General features: G+C 49.6%; 1 protein-coding gene across 5 annotated transcripts in view; it reads left to right on the forward strand.

Annotated features, from left to right (window-relative positions):
- LOC123774932 (TWiK family of potassium channels protein 7) overlaps positions 1–8,911 on the forward strand; it is a 114,694-nt gene that overhangs the window by 47,024 nt on the left and 58,759 nt on the right. The window lies entirely within an intron of this gene.

Raw genomic sequence — 8,911 nt, forward strand, 5'->3', positions numbered from 1 at the left:
GAATGTCTTTGGATAACTCTGAGATTAACTTTGATGTCTTTGAAACAACATTGATGAATTGGAGAATGTCTTTGAGAACATGAGTAGTATTTTGTTAGCTCAGAGAATAACTTTTGTTGACATAGAGAATAACTTTTATGTCTTAGAGAAGAACATTGATGGCTTAGAGAGAATATCTTTGATGAAAGATGATGTCTTGGATTAACTTTGACGTCTCTTGGATTAACTTTGATGACTGAGAGTGAGTTAGAGATTACCTTTGTTAACTCTGAGAATAACTTTGATGAACAAAGATGTTTTGGAAAGTTTCTCTGAAGAACGAAGGTGACTCTGAGAATAACTTTTGTTAGCTCTTTGAAAAACTTTGAGAAAGACTTCTGAGAACATGGGTAGTATTTGAACGCGTCTTTGATGTAATGAAAAGTAACTTTGATGACTCGAAGATATCTTGCAGATCAACTTTGATGACAGAGATTAACTTTTGTTGTTTTAGAGATTAACTTTTTGATAGCTCCGAGAATAACTTTTATGCCTCTGAGATTAACTTTAATGAACGAAGATGTCTTAGAAAGTTCTCTGATGAATGAAAGGCTACTTGGAGAATAGCATTTTGATAACTGAGATTAACTTTTTGATGACTCTGAGAATAACTTTGAGGATGCGAGTAAATTTTTGAGTGTTTGAGAGTGTCTTTTGATATCTCGAAGAGTGCCCTTGAAGTCTTAAAGGATGTCTTTGATGTCTCGAAGGATGTCTTAGAGTGTAACTTTGGTGTCTTTGAGTAAGTCCTTGATGTATTGAAGAGTGTCTTTGATTTCTCGAAGAGTAACTTTGGTGTAACGGAGAGCACCTTTGACTATTTTTCTTACTTAGCGACATATAATTTTAGTTACGAAAGTGTTGAAAAAGTTACATTTGACTATTTTTTCTTACTTAGCGACATATAATTTTAGTTACGAAAGTGTTGAAAAAGTTACATTTGACTCTTTTAGTTGAGGAAAAAGACAAAATATGACGACAGTGACTATTTTAGTGCTCACAAAGTATAATGCCAGTTAAGAACGACGATGATAGATATCTTTGACTATATTTTCTTACTTGACTATGGATAAAGTTAGTTATGAACAGTGCTGAAAAGATTCCTTTGACAATTTTTTTAGCTAAGCGAAAGGCTGTTTTAGTTAAGAACAGTGTTGAACGAGGCTATTTCTGACTATTTTAAATGAGAGAAGTGATATTTCAGTTAAGAAATGACAAGGAAACATGATGAAGTAACTATTTTTTAGTTGACTGATGAATACTTTTAGTTATGGAAAAAAGAGAAAACATGACGAGGGAGACTATTTTTGTGCTCCCCCAAAGTATAATGTCAGTTAAGAACAGCGATGAAAGATATCTTTGGTTATTTTTTCTTACTTGACAAAACATAATTTTAGTTAAGCAAAAAGACAAAACATGATGAACATGGCTTTTTCTGTTGATTGATGGATAATTTTAGTTATGAAATGACAATGAAACATGAAGAACACGGTTATTTTCTGATGACTAGGGAATAAGTTTAGTTATGAACAGTGTTGGAAAGATTCCTTTGACAATTTTTGGTTGATTGGATAATAAGTTAGTTGAGAAATGAGGAAAGTGACTATGTTTCAGTTGATTGGCGAAAGATTTTTAGTTAAGAAGTTACAAGAAAGGTTTGTCTTTTGTAAATTTGGAACTGAATAAAGTGTAGATTTGTTTAAGAACGGGGTTGGTAGAACTATTAAGTTGACAACGAGAATTACTTTGATATAGTTTTGAAAATAAAACTTGGTGACTAAAATTGTTGAGGGAACTGTAATGCAGTATAATATTATTTGACAAAGAACTAGTTAGTGAATGGAAGAAACAAATTGGTTAAAAGAAACAAAGAACATAAATAATTGAGGTTAAGTAGGGGAATGAACACAGTGAACATACGGTGAACACAGAAAACATGTAAGAAAAAGTTGATGAATACAGTGAACATGCTGGGAATATGAACTTACAGAGAACATGAAAACATGATAAGGAGAATAGGGAATACAAAGAATGAACAATGGACTTGTGAAGAACATGGAGAATATGACAAAGAATGTAGAAAACATGTAAGTGAAGGTGAAAAACGAAGTGATCTTGTGAGGAACATGAACTTGTAGAGGAACATGAATATTGACAAAGAACACAAAATATGGAAGTTAGCATGAATATTGAGTATAAAAGTTGTAAAGAGAACATGTGATGAACATGAAAACATAGAAAATATGACTAGACTTTGTAGAGAACATAATGAGACTAAGAGAAAGATTACAGAAAAAATGGAGATACTTGTGAAAATATGAACTGAATGGGACTGTGAACATTTGTAGAACATGGAGTGAACACGGATGAGAATACGAAGAACACAGTGAATATAGAGAAAATATGCAAATACAGGGGGACAAGAGCTGGAGCTCTGTAACTGACTTGATCTTATTTACTACGTCTGAAATATGACTGTTTAAAATTTCAGGGGGATTGGACTGCTAGTAGCGAAAATGTGGTCTCTGCCAAATTTGGGTCTTTAATTGGACTCTGATTAATTTCGATCATGAACTGGACTCTGAATATTTTGGCACAAAGTAGACTCTGGCGAATTTTGCTAGAAAACTGGACTCTGATGAATTTCGATCATGAACTGGACTCTGAATATTTTGGCACAAAGTAGACTCTGGCGAATTTTGCTAGAAAACTGGACTCTGATGAATTTCGATCAAGAACTGGACTCTGTCAAATTTTCACAGATTACAGGACACTGATGAAATTTGCTCTCAAAGTAGACTCTGGCGAATTTCTGTTGATAATTGGACTCTGATGAAATATGAGCTAAGTACTGTCTCTGACTAATTTTGCTGACAAAGTGGACTCTGTTCATTTTTAGGTATAAAATGGTCTCTGATGAAATATGAGCTAAATACTGTCTCTGACTAATTTTGCTCTCAAAGTAGACTCTGTTCATTTTTAGGTATAAATTGGACTCTGATGAAATATGAGCTAAATACTGACTCTGACGAATTTTGCTCTCAAAGTAGACTCTGGCGAATTTGAGCATAAACTGGACTCTGATGAATTTCGATCAAGAACTGGACTCTGATGAATTTTGCTATTAAAGTAGACTCTGGCGAATTTGAGCATAAACTGGACTCTGATGAAATATGAGCTTAAAACTGTCTCTGACTAATTTTGCTCTCAAAGTAGGCTCTGGCGAATTTGAGCATAAACTGGACTCTGCCGAAAATTGGGTATAAAATGGTCTCTGTCAAGTTTTTACAGATTACAGGACACTGATGAAATTTGCTCTCAAAGTAGACTCTGGCGAATTTCGGTATAAACTGGTCTCTGATGAAATATGAGCTTAAAACTGGGCTCTGTTCAATTTTGGTCTTTACAGATGAAATAGCCGTAAATGGATATAAAACTAAATGTTATGGATAAGTTGTCTGTTTTCCTTAACAAAACATCTAAGACAATATTCTCTGAAAATGCTCTTGGAAAATGTGTGATTGAAAACGGGCAAAGGTTGTCCATAGAGTTTACCTGGAAATGCTGTGACACAAACACGATTTTTCTAAAACTTTTCTTTAAGATTTTCCTACTTATTTTCATCATAAGAATGCTTAACAAACTTCTAAGATCTCGGAAATTATTTTTCTCATAAGAAATCCTTAATCCCAAATCTGTGACTCCCCAAATTCACCTGAAAACCCTGACATGCTACACGTGATATTTCCCAGAAACAAAATATCCCCTGTGGCATGTCAAGTCCACAGGGGTCCTCTCCCCAAAAAAAAATATCACCTGTGGCATGTCATCCCTACTACTCCCACCCACCTCACACCCACCTCACACCCACCTCACACCCACCTCACACCCACCCCACACACCTCACACCCACCCCACACACCCACCCCACACACCCACCCCACACACCCACCCCACACACCCACCCCACACACCCACCCCACACACCCACCCCACACACCTCTCACACACCTCTCACACACCTCTCACACACCCCACACACCTCTCACACACCCCACACACCTCACGTACACCTCACACACACCCCACACACACCCCACACACCTCACACCCACCCCACACACCTCACACACACACCTCACACCCACCCCCCACACACCTCACACACACCTCACACCCACCCCACACACCTCACACACACCCCACACACCTCACACACACCCCACACACCTCACACACACCCCACACACCCCACACACCTCACACACACCCCACACACCTCACACACACCCCACACACCTCACACACACCTCACACACACCTCACACACACCTCACACACCCACCCCACACACCTCACACACCCACCCCACGCACCTCACTCACCCACCCCACACACCTCACACACCCACCCCACACACCCCACACACCTCACACTCACACCTCACACCCACCCCACACACCTCACACCCACCCCACACACCTCACACCCACCTCACACCCACCCCACACACCTCACACCCACCCCACACACCCACCCCACACACCTCTCACACACCCCACACCCACCCCACACACCTCTCACACACCCCACACACCTCACACACACCCCACACACCTCACACCCACCCCACACACCCACCCCACACACCTCTCACACACCTCTCACACACCTCTCACACACCCCACACACACCCCACACACCTCTCACACACCCCACACACCTCTCACACACCCCACACACCTCACACCCACCCCACACACCCACCCCACACACCCACCCCACACACCTCTCACACACCCCACACCCACCCCACACACCTCTCACACACCCCACACCCACCCCACACACCTCTCTCACACCCCACACACCTCACGTACACCCCACACACCTCACGTACACCCCACACACCTCACACCCACCCCACACACCTCACACCCACCCCACACACCTCACACCCACCCCACACACCTCACACCCACCCCACACACCTCACACCCACCCCACACACCTCACACCCACCCCACACACACCTCACACCCACCCCACACACACCTCACACCCACCCCACACACCTCACGTACACCCCACACACCTCAAACACACCCCACACACCTCACACACCCACCCCACACACCTCACACACCCACCCCACACACCCCACACACCCACTCCACACACCTCACACCTCACACCCACCCCACACACCTCACACCCACCCCACACACCTCACACCCACCCCACACACCTCACACCCACCCCACACACCTCACACCCACCCCACACACCTCACACCCACCCCACACACCCCACACACCTCACACCCACCCCACACACCTCTTACACACACCTCACACCCACCCTACACACCCCACACACCTCTTACACACACCCCACACACCTCACCACTATCTCACATCCACACACACCTCACATCCACACACACATCACACCTACCCCACACACCTCACACCCACCCCACACACCTCACACCCACCCCACACACCCCACACCCACCCCACACACCTCACACCCACCCCACACACCCCACACCCACCCCACACACCCCACACCCACCCCACACACCTCACACCCACCACACACACATCACACCCACCACACACACATCACACCTACCCCACACACCTCACACCTACCCCACACACCTCACACCCACCCCACACACCTCACACCCACCCCACACACCTCACACCCACCCCACACACCCCACACCCACCCCACACACCCCACACCCACCCCACACACCTCACACCCACCCCACACACCTCACACCCACCCCACACACCTCACACCCACCCCACACACCTCACACCCACCCCACACACCTCACACCCACCCCACACACCTCACACCCACCCCACACACCTCACACCCACCCCACACACCTCACACCCACCCCACACACCTCACACCCACCCCACACACCTCACACCCACCCCACACACCCCACACCCACCCCACACACCCCACACCCACCCCACACACCCCACACCCACCCCACACACCTCACACCCACCCCACACACCTCACACCCACCCCACACACCTCACACCCACCCCACACACCTCACACCCACCCCACACACCTCACACCCACCCCACACACCTCACACCCACCCCACACACCTCACACCCCACACCCACCCCACACACCTCACACCCACCCCACACACCTCACATCCACCCCACACACCTCACACCCACCCCTCACACCCACCCCACACACCTCACACACCTCACACCCACCCCACACACCTCACACCCACCCCACACACCTCACATCCACCCCACACACCTCACATCCACCCCACACACCTCACATCCACCCCACACACCTCACATCCACACACACCTCACACCCACCCCACACACCTCACATCCACCCCACACACCTCACATCCACCCCACACACCTCACATCCACACACACCTCACATACACCTCACACACCTCACACCCACCCCACACACCTCACACCCACCCCACACACCTCACACCCACCCCACACACCTCACATCCACCCCTCACACTCACACCCACCCCACACCCCACACACCCACCCCACACACCTCACACACCTCACACCCACCCCACACACCTCACACCCACCCCACACACCTCACACCCACCCCACACACCTCACACCCACCCCACACACCTCACACCCACCCCACACCCCACACACCCACCCCACACACCTCACACACCTCACACCCACCCCACACACCTCACACCCACCCCACACACCTCACACCCACCCCACACACCTCACACCCACCCCACACACCTCACATCCACCCCACACACCTCACATCCACCCCACACACCTCACATCCACACCTCACATCCACCCCACACACCTCACATCCACCCCACACACCTCACATCCACACCTCACATCCACCCCACACACCTCACATCCACCCCACACACCTCACATCCACCCCACACACCTCACATCCACACCTCACATCCACCCCACACACCTCACATCCACCCCACACACCTCACATCCACACCTCACATCCACCCCACACACCTCACATCCACCCCACACACCTCACATCCACACCTCACATCCACCCCACACACCTCACATCCACCCCACACACCTCACATCCACCCCACACACCTCACATCCACACCTCACATCCACCCCACACACCTCACATCCACCCCACACACCTCACATCCACCCCACACACCTCACATCCACCCCACACACCTCACATCCACACCTCACATCCACCCCACACACCTCACATCCACCCCACACACCTCACATCCACACCTCACATCCACCCCACACACCTCACATCCACCCCACACACCTCACATCCACCCCACACACCTCACATCCACACCTCACATCCACCCCACACACCTCACATCCACCCCACACACCTCACATCCACACCTCACATCCACCCCACACACCTCACATCCACACCTCACATCCACCCCACACACCTCACATCCACCCCACACACCTCACATCCACACCTCACATCCACACCTCACATCCACCCCACACACCTCACATCCACCCCACACACCTCACATCCACACCTCACATCCACCCCACACACCTCACATCCACCCCACACACCTCACATCCACCCCACACACCTCACCACTATCTCACATCCACCCCACACACCTCACACCCACCCCACACACCTCACACCCACCCCACACACCTCACATCCACCCCACACACCTCACCACTATCTCACATCCACCCCACACACCTCACACCCACCCCACACACCTCACACCCACCCCACACACCTCACACCCACCCCACACACCTCACACCCACCCCACACACCTCACACCCACCCCACACACCTCACACCCACCCCACACACCTCACACCCACCCCACACACCTCACACCCACCCCTCACACCCACCCCACACACCTCACACCCACCCCACACACCTCACATCCACCCCACACACCTCACATCCACCCCACACACCTCACACCCACCCCACACACCTCACATCCACCCCACACACCTCACATCCACCCCACACACCTCACATCCACACCTCACATCCACCCCACACACCTCACATCCACCCCACACACCTCACATCCACCCCACACACCTCACATCCACCCCACACACCTCACATCCACCCCACACACCTCACATCCACACCTCACATCCACCCCACACACCTCACATCCACCCCACACACCTCACATCCACACCTCACATCCACCCCACACACCTCACATCCACCCCACACACCTCACATCCACACCTCACATCCACCCCACACACCTCACATCCACCCCACACACCTCACATCCACCCCACACACCTCACATCCACACCTCACATCCACCCCACACACCTCACATCCACCCCACACACCTCACATCCACCCCACACACCTCACATCCACCCCACACACCTCACATCCACACCTCACATCCACCCCACAGACCTCACATCCACCCCACACACCTCACATCCACCCCACACACCTCACCACTATCTCACATCCACCCCACACACCTCACACCCACCCCACACACCTCACACCCACCCCACACACCTCACACCCACCCCACACACCTCACACCCACCCCACACACCTCACACCCACCCCACACACCTCACATCCACCCCACACACCTCACATCCACCCCACACACCTCACACCCACCCCACACACCTCACACCCACCCCACACACCTCACATCCACACAAAGATGGATTATTTAACACAGGTGGTAGGCGAACAAGGGGCACGGGAGACATCTCCCGTCACGCAGGGTGCAGTCGCACCTCCACAGATCTCCAGTATCATCTCTTGATACTGATAATGGCTCAAA

Source organism: Procambarus clarkii, chromosome 92 (genome assembly GCF_040958095.1).
Source record: "Procambarus clarkii isolate CNS0578487 chromosome 92, FALCON_Pclarkii_2.0, whole genome shotgun sequence".
Classification (NCBI taxonomy): Eukaryota; Metazoa; Arthropoda; class Malacostraca; order Decapoda; family Cambaridae; genus Procambarus; species Procambarus clarkii.